At 41.0% G+C, this 19532-nt stretch overlaps 1 protein-coding gene across 15 annotated transcripts in view; it reads right to left on the reverse strand.

Moving 5' to 3' along the window:
* CTNND1 (catenin delta 1) overlaps nt 1-19532 on the reverse strand; it is a 144662-nt gene that overhangs the window by 29415 nt on the left and 95715 nt on the right. The window lies entirely within an intron of this gene.

Genomic DNA, 19532 nt, shown 5'->3' on the forward strand with positions numbered 1-19532 from the left:
CAATACCGAGCATCCAAGACACACTCAGTTATTTACCTGGATCAACTTTGCAACTTTGCTAAAGGTGCCTCACTTACCCTTATAAGGAAAAAGCAGGGCTTTTGAGAGCAGCAGATAAGAAAACAAAGATAAGAGGGAGGGGCAAAAACAGAGAGAAGTGTCAGACAGGAGGAAGGGGAGAGGCCAATTACCTTTCTCCTTACAACTGGGAGAAAAAGAAAGGTAGGTCAGGCATACAATGGGCAATGAGAAAAAGTCTAATCAAAATGGAAAGGTATTTATTTAACTTGTGTCATAAAAGAGAAATCCTAAAATTAACTAGGACACTTTACATCTTTCCCTACCCTGGGGTGGAAAAATTTTCCATGGAAAAAAAGTTTAACCTTAGGTTTATTAGATATCATCCAATTGAGCTCATGTTCCTTTTTAAAAGAGGCAGCTTCTCGACCTGTGGTGGCGCAGTGGATAAAGCGTCGACCTGGAAATGCTGAGGTCGCCGGTTCGAAATCCTGGGCTTGCCTGGTCAAGGCACATATGGGAGTTGATGCTTCCAGCTCCTCCCCCCTTCTCTCTCTCTCTCCTCTCTCTCCCTCTCTATCTCTCTCTCTCCCTCTCTCTCCTCTCTAAAAAATGAATAAATAAAATTTAAAAAGAAAGGCAGCTTCTCACCAACTGTTGGGCAGATAAAATATATTATGCTCACTTTGTTAAAGATGGCGCTGCCCATGAGGAGGCCGTCGCCCAGGTGATATTAATGTGTGTTGGGGGTGGACTAAAGGCAGGCAGAATCCTTGTAGCCTGGGGCTTGGTTTTGAGATTAAGCCTTTCCCACCCTTTTTGATGTGGGGTGGTACAATCCAATCATGCCTCAGAGAAGTGACTTTGTATTAGAGACTTCCCTATTTTGTATATTGGATTAAAAGTTTTGAATCTACACTATAAATTGGGGGCAGAACGGGAGCTTGGCTCTTGGTTCCTGAGATTATCATTAGAGGAGAAAGCAGAGCAGAGAGCAGAAGGAGGTCACGTGGAGGAGGCCAGGAAAAGCAGCCAAGATGGCGGAGTGTTGAGTGAGAGGCCAGTTAGTGCAGAGTTTGTGCGGGGAGAAGGAAGGAGATGGGGAACAGAGGTGAATAAAGTCTGGTGAGCTAGAAACCTTTGATTCTAGGAAACTTGGATAAGTCAGTAGCTTTGTGAGCACTGAATGTGAGTGGGTTTTGGAGCCCAGTGTGTGTTTTTGCCTTGCCCGCCAGGTGCAAGCTAGGATTAAAGACTATGGCCCATCAGTTTTGGGCTCCATTGTTTCTTTACCGACTGTCCGAATCCAATGCGAACCTGCATGGGCCAGGCTGCTGTGATAGTAGCCGTGGCTTCTGGCTTTACACCAACCCTCCTTACTTTTTATCTATGGCATTCCCACCATCTCTTTGCCCATCACTTGAAGCTCAGTTGTAAAAGTTGGAAGCATGTAACTGAGTCCTACTTCTTCAAAGCCCTTTGAAAGAGCAACAAGACACCCCTTCCTTCAGGTTTAGAATACAGTTTCCTTCTGAGACAGGCAACAGAGAGAAGGTGTGAGTTGAGTCTCTGAGGAAATCAGAAGATACGTGAAGGTCCCATTTCATCTACAGGACAGACAATTGAAGAAAATATTTCTCCCTATTTAAAAAAGAAAATCTATGCCCAGATAACTTGGTTGGTTCGAACATCGTCCCAAGCACAGAGGTTGACAGTTCAATCCTAGTCAAGGCACATACAGGAATAGATTGATGTTCCTGTCTCTCCCTCTCTCTCCTTTCCTCTCTAAAATCAATAAAACAAACATTTAAAAAGAAAATCTGAACTTACAGGGGAAGAAAAGTTGTGAGTTGTTAATTATTAATCTCCTCCATAAGTTATCACATATAATCTTCTCAACAATCTCTGAAGTAATATTGGCCTTTTATTTATTTTCATTGGCCCATGTTTAAACTATGTATGTATCAGAAGCATTCAGTATCCTGCCCCAGGCTAATAAGTATTGGAAAAGCATCTGTTCTACTCCAAGTCCATGTTCCTTCTGTGGTTAAAAGTCATTCCAACTCCAACAGAGTTGACCAAAAGTAAACTTGCGAGGAAGACAGGGAGGTGAGAGAGGATGGGGTGGAGGCAGTTAGACCTTTGGTCTTACCTTCGCTTTAAAGAGCAAGACCTTTCTTGCCTGATCTGTGGTGGCGCAGTGGATAGAGCATTGACCTGGAGTGCTGGTAGTCCTGGGTTTGGAACCCTGGGCTTGACCCTCGCGGCACATATGTAAAGCAAGGGTTATCAGTTGATGCTTCCCGCTCCTCCCCTCCCATTCTCTCACTTTGCTCTCTCTAAAAATCAATAAATAGGACCTGGCCCGTTGGCTCAGTGGTAGAGCGTCGGCCCGACCTGTGGAGGTCCTGGGTTCAATTCCCGATCAGGGGACACAGGAGAATTGCCCATCTGCTTCTCCACCCTTCCTCCTCTCCTTCCTCTCTGTCTCTTCCCCTCCGCAGCCAAGGCTCCCTTGGAGCAAGGTTGGCTCGGACGCTGGGGATGGCTCCATGGCCTCCACCTCAGGCTCTAGAATAGCTCCAGCCACATGGCATCTGAGCAATGCCCCAGATGGGCAGAGCATCGCCCCCTGGTGGGCATGCCAGGTGGATCCCAGTCGGGCACATGCAGGAGTCTGTTTGACTGCCTCCCAGCTTCTGACTTCAGAAAAACAAACAATAAAATAAATAAGTAAGTAAATAAATAAATAAATAAAGTCTTTAAAAATAAATAAATAAAAAGCAAGGTCTTTCTCAACTCTGGGGAAGCATAGCTTGCAATCTACCTCAGATTTCCCATTTTATAAGGAACAAGAACTCAAGAGGGATGGTGTGTAAAACAAAGGTAGTACTACTTTCTACAAAATCACTTAACTGCCCATTGGATGGCCTGTTCTAGAAATCTGGCTACATGCCATACTCTCTAATCACCACACTTCAATAAAGAAAACTGAATCACAAATATTTCTATTCTCATATTTAATGTGACATCTCACTAAACCAAACGCTGAAATCAGAGTTGGGGTGAAAAACAGAAGGAACTAGAAGCAAGGAAGATTGTGCTAGCCAGCATCAGAACAGAAGGGAGGGATTGTTCTAGAGGTATGTTAGCAATCTGCCTCTAGGGCAGCTGTCCTGCCCCGCAATCAAAGGCCAGTTTGTGTGTGTGCTCAGGGGCTAGCCAGTTTGGCAAGCAGTTTAAGGGCTCAGCCACCCAATCCACAAAGTGAGAAGAGATGCCATTTCACAGCTGGAATGGAGGGCAGGGAAAAGACAAAACAAAGGAAAAAAGGAAGAGGGAGGGGAAGAGAGAAGTGCTACAGGTGCTATTTCAGTCTAGACAGAGGGGGGGAAAAACCCAGAAAACTACCAACCATTCCCTAGTTACGTGCAAACAGACTTGCCAGTACCTCTCAATACTGAAATCAAGAAATGGGCAGGTTTCTCCAGCTCTGGACATAGTAGGGTGCCAATTGAAAGGATGAGACCTAAAATGCAGGGCTCTAACAATGCCTTTCAGACCCAACAAGGTATCTGCAATATACACAGTTTTTAAAAATTATATAAACATCCATTGCCTTCTAGAATTCCTTTCTTAACTAAATTCTAGAGATACATAAATATGGTAGCAAACACAAAACTCTGTGAGATTCCCAATGCTAAGAGATCAAGGCCATTTATATAACTCAAGTGCTAAGATGCAAAAGGACACAGTCAGAATTCACACTCCCTAATGCCTCAGAGTAGCGAGATGCTCCAAGACCCATTAGACACACAAAGGCTGCTCTCTTCTCAGTAGAGCCCTGCAGCAGAGCTCCTCTCCAGGGACAAAGAGATTTCACAGGAGAACCACAAAGACATCGCCCCTCTCCGTTTCCCCACTCCCAGCTTTCTCACTTCCTGTCACAGTAGCACCAGACCACAGTCTCCCAGAAACAAACAAATACAAAGTGCTGGATTCTGGGCTGCAGGCCAACCGCATTCCAGGGCATCCTGTCTACCAATCACCATCCAGAGCTCCCACTTTGCCCTGCTCAGTTCCTTATCATGTTCGGGGAAAACAACCCTCCTCCCTGCCCCAAGCCAACACTGCACAGGACAAAGCTCAGGCCTTTAAGAATCAGCAGAAAAACTGTGTGTGGATCTAAGGGTTCAGAGGGGGTGAAGGGATTTTTAAGATTCCTACTTGGCAAATTTCTTTATCTTGGAGGCACTGCACTGGGGGTTTTAAAACTGCTGCTGCTATTATACTCAGCTCAGCTATATGTAATGCATCCCAAAGAAAGCTTCATCATGGCAATCTGATCTCCAACCTGGATTCGGTCAATGGAATATTCCCACATGGAGAACTACTTTAGGACACATCCTCTGTTACCTTCTCCATCACCCATTTCCACTGTTTTCAAAGTCTTTCAAACACTTTTCCCCACAAGCATAAAGCTGATTCCTAAGAGGCTCCACACAGAACAAAGGCAGCAGACTCCACCCTACAAAGAGGCAGGATATAGGCACCAGCAGGTGCTGGGGGCAAAGTTCCCTACTTCCCTAGGGAATGAGAGGAGGACAACTAGTAATTGCACACTGGCAACCTCAGCTTTTTTTTTGCTCATCACTCCTCCACAATGGGTCAGATAGATTTGGAACCTGTCAGAAAAGAAAGCCTCCTTTCCTAAAAAGGGTCCTCAGAGGGTTCCAAGAATGAGCTAAATGATACATTTTTCTATTATCTTGTACAAGCTCACTGGACCTTGGCCCTAAACCTCAGAAGCAAAGACGCAGACAGAAGTCAAGCTCTGACTGTTAGCCAGAGATTCCTGAAATCCAAAAAAGTAACAGCCTTTGCCCAAAGGGCTCAATTTCCCTTGCATAAAGCATAGCACAAGGCTCAGCACTGAGTTCTCCAAACAGAGGGATAGTCCAGGTAACTAAATACATAGTAATATGCTATTATCTGTTCTCCTCCCACCTTTCTCCTAGACTCCTTCCTCCTTCTTGTATCTATCAGAAGTACTCTGGTCCTAGCCAGGTAGCTCAGTTGGTTAGAACATCAACCAATAAATGCATAAATAAGTGAAACAATAAATCAATGTTTCTCTCTCTCTCCTTTCCTCGCTCTCTGTATGTATGTATGTATGTATAAATAAATAAATAAATAAATAAATAAATAAATAAATAAATAAAAATTCTTTAAAGAAAGAGTGTTCTGGGCTAAACCCTTATTTAGACGGTGTATGATGCAAAAGAACTCTAATACAGCACAACTCATTAGAAATTAGTCCACACCTGGATCTGATAAAACCAGGTGGAAAGAGGTTGGGCAGGAACATACACAACTGCCAACCATTCTAGGGCTAGATAGAAAAGAGAATATTTCACAACACTATGCTTTAGAACAGAACAGTAGAGTATAGCCACTACACACTCTATCACTGAAGCACACAAAAACAACAGTTTGAGATCTCTTACTAGCACTGAATCAGACTCTCTCTTTCCAGAACAACTGAAAAATTAGTTACAATTGTTAGTATTCTTATCAGATTTTCCCTCATTCATAGCCCAGGCCAAATAAATCAGTCAATTAAGTACTACAGTGGGAGGTGGATACACAGAAGCAGACAAAAACAGTAGTCTGGTAGGAGAGCTGAGATACCTAAAAAGACAGAGAGAGAGATGTCAAAGACACACCCCGGAAGACAGAGAACTGAACACACCTAAATCAATGCTGCTGCTCCAAAAGGATGCTCGACAGGTTCTCTGCTTCAAACTGAGCAGGTGAGACAGAAAAGGAGTGCTGACGCAGAAATATAGTCACCCCAGGGGATGAAGGAGGGAAGGAGACCAGTATAGCCAACTGATTACAATTCAGCATGACTTCACCAGAGGTTCTGGTTCTAATTGTATCTCTAGCTGTTTGCAGACATATTTGGAAAACCCACCAAAGGAATAATAAGTGGGTACAGAGAAAGTCAATGGAGGAAGGAGCCCAAAGATTTAAACTGAAAACTCTATGGTTGCAAAAGCATGAATCTGTTTTGCTATCTAACTTTCCACATAACCCTTTCTCACCAAATCAGGCCCAAAGTAGAAAGAACTGGGGGGAGGAGAAACAGAGAAAAGAATGTGATTGGGGAAGGTTTAGCTACATTCCAACTAGCCAACATCCCGCATAGAATTAAGAGTGCCTGAGAATCCAATCCCTCTACATGAGAGTTGCTGGGACTCTGCTAACACATCCATTCCCTCCCCCACCCGCACACTCTGAAAAGAAGGGTAACTGAGACAGTCTGATGAAGGCACCAGCTGTTTCCACCACTCTCCCTCCCCCCAACTCCAGAGACCACAGTTCAAACTAACATCAAACACTTAATACAATTGACAGGCCAGTAGGAAGGAGAAGCCTGGACTAAAATAGCAGGAATAGTGCCAACTGGCCCCACTTAGAAGGAATGCATTCTTGTCTCAATTTAAAAATAAGAAAACTTTGTCATCCACTCCCCTCTGCCCAATTATGCTCTCCTTTCCACAACCTACCCCTCAGTGTCAAATGGATTTCAGTTTCTTCTCTACAACTCCTTGATCGATTTTCAAATGTCAGAAAATACAGAAAGAGGGTACATTATGTTTCCACACTTGAACATTAATGGTAACCTGATTTCCCCAAGGCCTGGGTGGCCAGTTAAAACTATTAACAGATCAGCCCCACCCCCACCCATATTCTAAGTTGACCAGAGTTAGCCAAGGAGGAAGGGAAGGAAGCCAGCACTTCCTTTTCAGACAGGAAGTAACATTGACCCTTCCTGTCGACTTTTAAACAAATTGTCCAGTTGAGTTTCAATGTTAACATCCTCTCCTGAATTTGTTCCACAATTTCAAAATGAAGAGGATAAGCAGAGATATTTAAAAGTTTCCCTTCCCCCAATAGGCAAGTCCTCCATACCACGCTAAGTGCTAGCATAACCCCCAAAACAGGTGGTGACATCTGTAATTCCGAAACAATACAGGATACCATGGTAAAAAACTTGATATTAGCCACGTGATCACCATGCCCACTACCATGAGCTATTCTTCTCTACTTCTCATACTAATTAAATGACCACCCATCTGAGAAATCAAATAGATATACTGCAGCTTCACTCAAATATTCACGTTTTGTGGTCCTCAAACCTGAATGATCAGAGTCACCTGGAAAGCTTAAAATATATATATATATATATTATCCTAAATCTACCTCTCCCATCCCCCAAGGCTCAGTTTCTGGAAAGAATGCCTGGGAATTCAGTTTTAAAATGCCCTCAAGTTATTCTGATAGTCAGCTGTTGGAAACCACTATATTATTGACCTGTCCCTGACATCCCTCTGACCACCACATTCCTCTTGCAAAAAGGGCTCTGGTTAAAAAGTACATTATTTGGACCTGCTTTACTGTTCATCAGACAGCTCAGATCATTACTCATTCTGAATTAGAGGCTCTTTAAAAGCATGAGTTTAAATATAAGGATAGATGGGCCTGGCCTGTGGTGGCAGTGAATAAAGCGTCAACCTGGAATGCTGAGATCGTGGGTTTGAAACCTTGGGCTTGCCTGGTCAAGGCACGTATGACAAGCAATCAATAAACAACTAAAGTAAAGCAACTATTTGAGTTGATACTTCTCAAGCCACCTTCACTCTGTAAAATTAAAAAATAAATATTTTTAAAGACTAATAAATAAATATAAGGATAGATGGAATGACACAGTTCTAAATCCTATATTCTAGACTTAGAAACTAGAAAGAACTGTCTCAGTTCTTTGGAATCCTGAGTTGTTACACTGGAGGATATCCCTACTTACATTGCAAATTGAACAAGAAGATTATTTTTAAAACAACTTAGTTTAACATTCCTCATGGAACAAAGAGCCATGCCATATTTTCAAAGATTGGTTCAATGTTCCATCCCAAAAGAAGTCCAAAGTCCTAAATCTACACTTAAGATCCTAGATACCGTATTTCCCCATGTATAAGGCACTCCCATGTATAAGACACATGTTAATTTGGGGGCCCGAAATTTGAAAAAAAAAATAAAAGTATTACATAAAGTTATTGAACTCAAGTTTCATTCATCATAAAATTCATACAACTTCTCATCACTTTCAAAAAAAGCAGGAAATGCAAGTAAAAAATCTACAACCACTGTATAAGACGCATCCAGTTTTTTAGACCCCAGATTTTTCAGGGAAAGGTGTGTCTTATACATGGGGGAATATGGTAATTCCAGCCCAGTTGACAATGTAACAGAAAAAAACAAACTCTGTATTCAAGTGTTACTACCTCTGACACTTACCCAAGCATATCACTTTAACTTCTAGTTTGAGTAAGGGCAAGTGAATAGCAAACCATTTTTAGAAAAAGCATAGAGAAATATTCCCACAAGGTAGCATGTGTCACAAAAGATTTAGGAAAGAAGAATGGCACTGAAAGAGACACTTTCAAGACAACTACAAACATCTGTAAACAATGGTGTAATACCTGTCAAGCAGTTATATTAAAGCAACCTCGAAATGTGAGGGAATCTGTGATTGCCTAGTATTTCCTATACAAGATGATACAGTTACCTGACCAAAGGAAAAGGAAATGGAGGGGGGGAAAGTTTCATGATGAAAGTCATCTCCCAAGGATGATATGAAGTAACAAGATGACGACTAGATAGGTATAATTAAAGGGAAGAACAGGGGGCAACCAGATCAAGTTCCAGGACTAAACTCCAAACGAGAGAGTGGGAGACAGACTCCTTCACCTTCTTCACTGAGACAGACTAGCTAAACCAGAAATCTGGAGAGGGAAAGTAAGAATGGATGTTTCAACACACAAGTGCTCTGGTAATCAAAAATCCTTTTACTTTCTTATATGGGGTTACCACAAAACATCACTAGTTGGTTCTTCTTCCTCAATCCTACCAAAGTCAACCAGGGCAAGTATATGCTTTAATAACCCTTACTGCTTAAATATATACATGGAAAGGGAAAACAGACATACAGTTAGCTAACTCCCAATGTGCAAGACAGAAATATGGATATGGTGACCTATAAAGTAATCCCTGAAAGCCATTAAATCCAAATGATTAGGTCTTTGGACAACCAGGAGCTTTTTGGTCAAATTAGCAAAGGAAAGCAGCAGATAAGTAGGGCAGACATAATCAATGAACTAAAGTGTCACAACTACAAGTTGATGTTTCTCATCTCTCTCCCTTCCAGTCTGTCTACCCCTCTCTCTCGTTAAAAGGAAAAAGAAAAAGAAAACTGTACCAGATATGTTATTTCTTCTGTTCACAAAAAATTGACTATGTAGATAAGACAGAGAAATACATTTCTCTAGGGAAGAAAATTTTGATCTCACTTCCCAAATATACACAAGTTTATTCTAAGTAATTGCCCTACTATTTTCCTCCAAGACAAGGGTCATCAACCTATGCAAAATCTGCTAGTCTACAAATTATTTGCTGACTATATTCACATGAACTTCCGCAATGGGACAAAGATGGAGGCTAGGTCAAGTGTTGCCCCAACTTCTTACAAATACACAAAAGTTAACAGCTATTGTCTATGAGGTCTAAAGTGAGGAGACAGCTTTCTTTGTACTGTATACAAATATTGATCAACTTATGACCTATGCAACTTACAACCATCCGACTTTACAACCACAATTGCTAGCCACAACTGCTCCGCATCTGGCAGCGCAAGTGTTGCCCAGCTGGGCGTACAACAGTGCGGACCAGCTTCCGGCAGCACTACCATATCCGCGTGCACCATTTCAACTGTTATCCCAGACTCGGTACAGCAATTTGTGTTTTGTGTCCTGGATATTTTTCATCAAACCCCTCCTAAGATGTCTACCAAGAGGAAATTGTCTTTGCAAATATTAAGCCAGTTGTACTGGTAATGCAGTGTTTTACTTAAACCTGACGAATGTAAAAATAAGAAACAAAATGGTGTAGAGATGATACAAATGGCATAAAATGAACAAAGAAAATTATAATATATAACAATAATGAAAGAAAATTATGATAAAATGACTTAAAGATTTTTATAACATCATTTCACAGTTGTACATATAGCCTACTCAACTTACAACCAAATTGTGTTACAACTGGTCTGTCTAAACAAATAGTGGTCATAAGTCAAGCACCAGCTGTAGTGCATGATGAGGTCTTATTATACTCCTCTTCCTTCCAACACACACCCATTGAACCTCACTGAATAAATTTAGTTTGCCCCATATCTCTTTTGCTCACCAGTAACAACCAGCCTCAGAGTCTTTGTTCTTTCTACTCATATCTACATGATTCCACCCTAATTTCTTCTAGGTCTCTCTCACACATACCTTTAAGTGAGGCCTTCCCTAACCACTCCATTAAAAAAACTCATTCCTCCCTCGCATTTATTCACCACCTGACATATTCTGCTTCAGTTTTTCTTCAATATTATTATCACATTCTAACATACCATGTGTTTATTGCTTATTTATTTATGTCTCTTTCAACTAGAATGTAAGCTCTGTTAGGGCTATTTGGTATACTGTTTACTCCACTGCATGGCATACAACAGACTCTCAAATTTCTTTTGAATGAATGAAGATGTTTTATTTTTCATCAAAAACAAAAAGTTACATTTTAGAAAAATAAATCAACTTTGCTTCATTTTTGTTTCTATGCTTTTTTACTAATGTTATCTTAGTCCCATCAGTTGGAGTCTCCTGTAGCCTAACCTGCAGATTTGGCTAACCTTCGGGAGGGCAGACATTCAAATTGCCAGCTCTGCCCTGATTTAACAAAGTAGTCAGTGGAGAGCAGAACAGCAGAGGGGTTACAGAACTCCAACAAAGAAACAGTGGAAAGAAATCAGATCGGCACCAACTTCTCCTTTAAAATAGACTACTCTATTTTAAAAGTGTGCTGAATATACACCAGCTACTTTATTTCAATGAGATTTATTTCACTTGCAATGAACTGTAGGTGCTTTGATAAAGGTATTGAAAAGTTGACCTAGTTTCTATAACAATGTCCTATGTTAACCATCAGAATATATTTTGGTTTCTTAAAATATATGCTCCCCAAAACAAAAATCTTTTCACTCTACAAAGAGAACTCTCAATGTGCTACTGTATTCCAATATAGAACATGGGAAGCACACACAAAACTGATATTTAGTCTGAGAAAAGTAAATTTCATTTGCTCTACTGTCATATGAACCAAAATGAGTAATAAATTAGCAAATGTGGATGAGATCTGAAAATCAAAAGATAAAAATGAATCTGAATTACTAAGAGATCAATCTTTTTGGATCACAACAATTAATCCTGCCCTGGTCAGGGAGCTCAACTGGTTAGAGCACCGTCCCAATATGCCAAGGTTGAGGGTTTGATCCCTGGTCAAGGCACACACAAGAATCTACCAATGAATGCATAAATATGAAGAACAACAAATTGATGTTTCTCTCTCAAATCAATAAATAAAACTTTAAAAAACCAATACTAATCTAGATCTAATTGAGATAAGCCAGAAGCAGTATCCTAACACTTGCACCTTCAGCACATGAGTATAATTTATTCAATAGGAATCAGAAACTTTTTCCATATTAAGGGAACAGCAACAGACATAAGGACCAAAGAACCTAAGGGGCGAAAAAAGATATGGGAGGCAAAGAAAGACACCAGAGAACAGAAAAACAAACAAAAAGGAAAATACGTAGAAAAACCAGTAGAGGGAAATGTGGATTAAAAAATGTGTCGAGGCCTGACCTGTGGTGGCGCAGTGGGATAAAGCGTCGACCTGGAACACTGAGGTCGCCAGTTCGAAACCCTGGGCTTGCCTGGTCAAGGCACATATGGGAGTTGATGCTTCCTGCTCCTCCCCCTTCTCTCTCTCTCTCTGTCTTTCTCTCTCACTCCTCTTTCTCTAAAAAAATCAATAAATAAAATATTAAAAAAAAAATGTGTCGAGCCTGACCAGGCAGTGGTGCAGTGGATAGAGCGTCGGACTGAGATGCGGAGGACCCAGGTTCGAGACCCCAAGGTCGCCAGCTTGAGCGCGGGCTCATCTGGCTTGAGCAAAGCTCACCAGCTTGGACCCAAGGTCGCTGGCTCGAGCAAGGGGTTACTAGGTCTGCTGTAGCCTCACGGTCAAGCCACATATGAGAAAGTAATCAATGAACAACTAAGGTGTCAAAACGAAAAACTAATGATTGATGCTTCTCATCTCTTTCCATTCCTGTCTGTCTGTCCCTATCTATCCCTCTCTCTGACTCTCTGTCTCTGTAAAAAAAAAAAAAAAAAAAAGTGTTGAGCTGGGTGGGGGAGTTATGACAGGAAGCTATGGAGTGCCAATAGAAATTAGTTTAAATACTATTCGGAACACTAGTTTAATGGGTTATTTAGTATAAAGGAAAGGAAAAAAGACGGTAAACTGTAGGTTTGAAGAAGCTAGAAATAAGGCTGCAGCTAACACATATATTTCCCACAGGCCACAGTTTGCTTTTCCATATATGAGAGATCTCTTTCTTAGAAGCACACTTCTCACTAGAAGCGCTGATGAACACAAAATTTCTACATGTCTATTTTACATATGTCCATAAATAACAACTGAAATAGAAAACGTTTCCTGAACATGTAAGAGGGAGATTTATTTCAAGAAAAGCAATAGTAGAAGCCTGCCTTCATATCTATGCAATTGTTTCCTGCACAATCACTCTTAATGGAATGTTATCCTACAAAATCCTGGTTGGTCAGTAAGAGTTCAAGATAAAGAATATCATTCAAAGTCAAAGGTAATAAACCCAAACTAAACTTTTTCAATCTATTCTCTGCCAAAATTAGTTTACCCTGGGATGCTGGAGTTCTGTCCTTTATATAATACATACAAAAAGATGAAAGAAATTGTATTGCCCTAAGAAAGAAAGATGAAAGAAACTGTATTTTCCCTAAAGCATCCAAGTCTCGAAAAAAATTACTGAGGATGGTTAAGCTTTGCCGCCTGTTTCTCTTTCCGCACTCACACCTCACTTTCCGTTATTAAAATTTATCTATCCATTCCCACAGCACCCTTATTTTAGACAACCACACCCACACAACTCCCCAAACTTGCCTATTACTAAAGATACTTTTTTCTCATTTAAAAAAAAGTTAGCTTATCCATCCAGGAAGACTATTTATTCTGTAAAATAAGAGACCTTAAAGGGCATTTATTCCAACAGACAAATGATATTTGAGTTCATTTAAAGCACCCATTCTAATAGCAAGCACTTATAAGGTATTATCATGAGCTGGTCACTGTTTTATGAATTTTACATATATTAAATCACTCAATCGTCCCAACAATCCTATGAAATGGTTCATATTAATGTCCTCATTTTACAGACAAGGAGACCAACACATGGAACAATTAAACAATTTACCCAAGGTTACATGGCTAGTAAGTGGCAGAGCAAGAGCTGATCTCGGGCAGTCTGGCTCCAGCACCCACACTCTTAACCACTATGCTACATTGCCTTGCCTCTCGATTAATGGAATTCTCAGATTGAAAAGTTCGTTTGGTCAGCATATTGATCAAAAAATAAAGAATAAAGCATCTGTGGCAAATGTTAACAACTAGTGTCTAAGTGCATGAAGGGTATACAGGAATTACTATGCTATTCTTGCAACTTTAAGTTTGAAATTTTTTCAAAATTAAAAGTTGCTTTTATCATCATATAATGAGACATGTTTTGTGAAAGTAATGACCAAATTCCCTGTTGGTCAGGAAAGACGGCTTTAAAAAAAAGAAAGCTCTGGATCCTTATAATGTCCCCACGAATCTAAACTGCCCACACCATTCAAGTTAGACTGAAGAACTCACTGGAGAAGTAGCACTCAAAATGGGGAACTCTGGCCCTGGCCGGTTGGCTCAGCGGTAGAGCGTTGGCCTAGCGTGCGGAGGACCCGGGTTCGATTCCCGGCCAGGGCACACAGGAGAAGCGCTCATTTGCTTCTCCACCCCTCCGCCGCGCCTTCCTCTCTGTCTCTCTCTTCCCCTCTCGCAGCCAAGGCTCCATTGGAGCAAAGATGGCCCGGGCGCTGGGGATGGCTCTGTGGTCTCTGCCTCAGGCGCTAGAGTGGCTCTGGTCACAACATGGCGACACCAGGATGGGCAGAGCATCGCCCCCTGGTGGGCAGAGCATCGCCCCATGGTGGGCAGAGCATCGCCCCATGGTGGGCGTGCCGGGTGGATCCCCGTCGGGCGCATGCGGGAGTCTGTCTGACTGTCTCTCCCTGTTTCCAGCTTCAGAAAAATGAAAAAAAAAAAAAAAAAAAAAAAAAAAAAGGGGGAACTCTGTCCCTGAACTGGAACAGTAAATGAGGGCCATGTTCTCAATGCTTAATATTTAATAATAAAAAATAATATTTAGGCTAACCAGGTGGTGGCCCAGTGGATAGAGTATCAACTGAGGACGCTGAGGACCCAGATTCAAAATCCTGAAGTCACCAGCTTGAATGCGGGTTTACCAGCTTGAGCGCAGCGGAGTCATAAACTTGAGCATGGGATCATAGACATGACCCTAAATTCGCTGGCTTGAGCCCATATGTCACTGGCTTGAGCAAGGGGTCACTGGTTCAGTTGGAGCCCCCCACCACCACTGTCAGGGCACGTATGAGAAGCAATCAATGAACAGCCAAGATGCTGCAACTATGAGTTGATGTTTTTCATCTCTCCCTTCCTGTCTGTCCCTGTCTGTCTCAGTCTCTCTCTCTGTCATCTCCCTGCCAGGCCATCTAAAAACTGTATGGGAAACCTTGGAGGAGCTGCATTTAAGCAGAGCAACCCCTATTTCAGCTGCTCATGGAATTTAACCCCTTCTGAGAGGGAAGAGAACATGAAATTATATACTGATTACCTACGATTCATTCCTTTAGGTAAGTTCCTTGTTACTATTATTCTAAATTATCGATGAAAATTTGGGTTCTTAAACTCATAAATTTCCCAACACACTTTGTGAACAAAATCTCCTGAAGTTTCACGATAGAAACAATAACAAAAAAATAACAGTGATACCCGAACACACTTCCGTTGAAACATTAATGTTCAAACTATCACCCCAAGCTTTTTATGTTCTTACTAACAAGTAAAAAACCACTCACTTCTGACATGACTGAAAGCAATACTCCTTGGTAGCACCCTAACATCCTAGGTAACCAGTTCCTCTCCCCTAAAAACGGCTACATTAAGGTTTCAGTGGTTGAAGTTAACAACTGTCTATATTATGAAATGAACTGATGAAGACCTTTATTTTTTATAGTATTATTCTTTGAACTGCTTGCCCAGAAAGGAAACAGGATTTTTAAAAAATTTAAATTTTAGCCTGACCAGGCGGTGGCGCAGTGGATAGAGCGTCGGACTGGGATGCGGAAGTACCCAGGTTCGAGACCCCGAGGTCGCACGCGGGCTCATCTGGCTTGAGCAAAGAGCTCGCCAGCTTGGACCCAGGGTCGCTGGCTCCAGCAAGGGGTTATTCGGTCTGCTGAAGGCCCGCGGTCAAGGCACATGTGAGAAAGCAATCAATGAACAACTAAGAAGTCGCAACGCGCAATGAGAAACTGATGATTGATGCTTCTCATCTCTCTCTGTTCCTGTCTGTCTGTCCCTGTCTATCTCTGCCTCTGTAAAAAAAAAAAAATTTAAATTTTAGCCTGACCAGGTGGTGGCACAGGCTTGAGCATGGGATCGTAGACATGACTCCATGGTCGCTGGCTTGAGCCCAAAGGTTGCTGGCTTGAAGCCCAAGTTTGCTGGCTTGAGCAAAGCGTCACTCCCTCTGCTGTAGCTGCCCCACCTCCCATCCCCGTCAAGGCACACATGAGAACGCAATCAATGAACAACTAAGGTGTCGCAACAAATTAATGTTTTTCATAGCTCTCCCTTCCTGTCTGTCCCTATCTGTCCCTCTCTCTCTCTGTCAAAAAAATTAAAATTTTTAATCTTCAATATTTCCAGAAACCTTACTAAAAAATGCAATGTGGGAGATGTGTCAAAGGTTAAAACTACAGACTATACTAAAAGCTTCAAATTTACATTGTAATTTTATTAATCCAGGTGATACTGCTTCCTCTCTCAACTTCCTTTCAGCCTCCCCACAAAGGTCCTTCACTCATTCCATCAGGTGTCTTATTTAACCAAGGCTTACTGAGCGCCTCAGTCAGTATATACCAGACACTAAGATAGGTGCAAAGAGAATACAGAGATAAGATAGTAACTATATCCAAGCAGTTCACAGTCTAGAAGAAAAAAATAGACAATTTTAATACAGTATGAAAAACGTTTCATCTATTTGCTATAAACCTCTGCCCTGCAAATTGGCAATTATCATTCCAAACCACATATGTATCTAAACATTCTCTGGAAGAAGACATTTCACTGATAATCAAAGAAAGTTTGAGGCATTTCCAATAACTTTAAGAAATTAGGACTGTCCTGGCCAGATAGCTCGGGAGATTAGAACATCACCCCGAAGCCTGTCAATTCAACTCCCAGTCAGGGCACATACAGGAATAGATGGATATTCCTGTCTCTCCCTCTTTATCCCTTCATCTCTCTAAAATTAATAAAATAAATAAACAAAGAAAAAAATGAGGACAGCAATGATGTGCATAAGGAAAGATCCCTATTCTAAAGATTGAAATAATATCCATTCTAGCATATCCAGCTCCCACGGCTTTATAAAGAATGGATTTTTTTTACATAGGTTATCCTAACAGGGAGGGGGTTGGCAAACTAAGTGAGGACTGACCCTCTGCAAGATGAAACACCCTTGCATCTAGTAAAGGCTTATTTTAGTTCTGGCTCTTTTTTCTCTTCTCTCTGAAGAATGGCAGTGTGTTAGCGGTTAAGTCTGTGGACTTTGTAGACAGTCAGACCAGGGCTTAATCTTGGCCTTGGCCACTTCTGGGCAGTGAGATTTTCAGCAAACCTCAGCTTCTCTGAGGCTCAAATTCCTTTAAAAAAATATAAGAAGTTGTTGTGGGAAATTAAGTCAACAATTTATGCAAAATGCTTAGCACACAGAGAAAAAACAAAGGAGGGAGAGGGCTGACAGTAACGGGACCACCAGGCACCAAAATAAAAGCAATAAATTATACAAAACTAATCTTTTTATTATTCCAACTGACTGGTGAACTGTGTTTATTTATTTGCACCCATCCCTAGAGAACAACTACTTCATAAACCTAAGGATGAATTGCAATTACTAGAAGCTTTTTTTTAAGATTCCCAATAGTCCCAATTTTTTATACAGAATTAGCTGAAAGAACATGTTCTAGCCCTCTGCCGCTCCCGAACTGGAACCCAAAAAAGGCACTAGAGCTCTAAGCACCCACAAGAGACCCCTACCTGGAAACAGACCACATCTTAGCCACATAACAAAGAAACCAACAGTGTACAGGAGTCAAACACGATAGAAAAATCTATACAACTCATACCGACTTGTCATTTTTTTATCCCAAAACCAAAATAAGGAGCATAACAAATATTAAAAGATTTTCTTATTCACACCCCTTATTTTATTTCCTGAAAGAACTAGTAAAGGTGAAGTAAAAGACAATCTTCCATTTTATCATCCAAACGGCTCTATCTAGTAGTACCTACCAGTCAAAACAATGCCTCAGTTCGTGGAAATAGTCCTGGATGATAGTTAACTAGGATGCTCACTGCAGCTACACAAAGCCCAGTATTTAAAGCTGGACCCAAATCACAACCATTCAGTCACCCAGAACCTATTTTCAAACTGCCTTTGTACTCCTTCTTCAGATTCCCTCGTCCCTCCCCCTAAAGGTTGAGTGGGAAACCGACACTCTGGCAGCAATATGACCAACCCTTCAAAGATCCACCAAGAAACCTCCCAGGCTGGAGTCAAGACAGAGAGAACATTTGAAAGGAAAATTGGAAAATATTAAATAAGAACTACAGCCCAACACAGTACACACCATCTTTTTTTCTTTCTTTTTAACCCGACTTTCTATAATTATGAGATCCAGACATTAAAAATCTTGCTGTAGCCCTTGCTCAGATGATATTTAAAAGGAGGAACAAAGTTGTTCCCTATGAAGCCACAACCTCATTAGGATGATATCATCTTGCAAGAAATACTCTCAGTTCTAGAAAAAAATACAAGGAAGTGTTCTGGTCGAAAAAGAATTGAGGGGGGCAAAAATCAGAGATTATAGACACACATCAGTTTAAAGCTAATGAGCAGCTTGCATATTCAGACCCATCATGTTACAATTAGGACAATAACTAATCCAGCTATAATTTTCAGACTGATTCGCATTTTCAAAGGGAGAAGGAAGAGAATACCCGGTCTTTCAGCTACTGATGAGTTGGCTATGTAATTATCTAGAATCAGTATTTTTGCAAGAATGTATTTGCAAAAACAAATCTTAAGATAAAATATAAGATAAGAAAGCACAGTCATGGGCCATCATACAGATTCCTGATTTCATGGCAAACAAAAAACTCACCTCCAAAAAAGAACTTTCAAGTTTGGTTCAAAATAAGAATTGCCCTGCTGTTTTCTCAAATGCAGTCTAAAAACTAAAGTTAGTATAAGTGTTTCCTCTTAGCCTAGCCTTAGTTAATCTATGGCCCTTTAAGAGAACAACACAAAGCTGAAAACATTTTCAGGTGTGTTGCCACGTTACTCAGGTGAACTAAAAAGCATGATTAGAATTTCCTTATCCCTTTCAGCACATAAACCAAACGTTATCATATTTGCAGATTAAACATAAAACACCTCCACAAATTTGCCTTCAAAGGTAGTTTTAGAAGAAACGGGGATTACAGTTCAGTTAACATGGATCCATCTGTTTGTTATAAGGCAAAGTGGAGGCAACGTCTAGCAGGAGAATGAGGCTCCCACCCACCACACCTGGAAAGTAAAAGAGGGATCCACCCAGGAACAGCTCTGAAACCGATCTGAGCCGTTCAAACTCTCTGGGGGGATAAAAACACCACCGTTAAAGCTGCAAAGTTCCCAGCAACTTTCCACTTCCACAAATCTAATGATAAAAAGAAAAAAGAAGTTTTGAAACATATGAAGAACCATATGTATAACCAGCTTCCCTCGGACAAATTCCTTTCCCAACCCACACTCACCAAGCCAAAAAAAAAAACCAACCTTTGGTTTGAGCTCCAGAAACACAAGTTTGTTAGCTTAATCCAGAAAAGTATATAAAAATCAAAGAACACATCAAAATGCAAATTTACGGAATTTGCTCTCACCCCTCTGAATCCATTCACCTTCCTCTATTAGAGAGACCCAGAAGTTTGTTTCTGGGTCTTGGAATATTTTACCTTTTTTAACATAATAAATTCCCCAAAGTAAGAAGAAAAATTCATAATTGCTTAAAAGTCACCCGTCAGCATAGCAGACCCTCGCTTTTCAATTCTCTGATTGCCATAAGACAAAAATTCAACTT

This window comes from Saccopteryx leptura, chromosome 1 (genome assembly GCF_036850995.1).
Source record: "Saccopteryx leptura isolate mSacLep1 chromosome 1, mSacLep1_pri_phased_curated, whole genome shotgun sequence".
In the NCBI taxonomy this organism is placed as follows: Eukaryota; Metazoa; Chordata; class Mammalia; order Chiroptera; family Emballonuridae; genus Saccopteryx; species Saccopteryx leptura.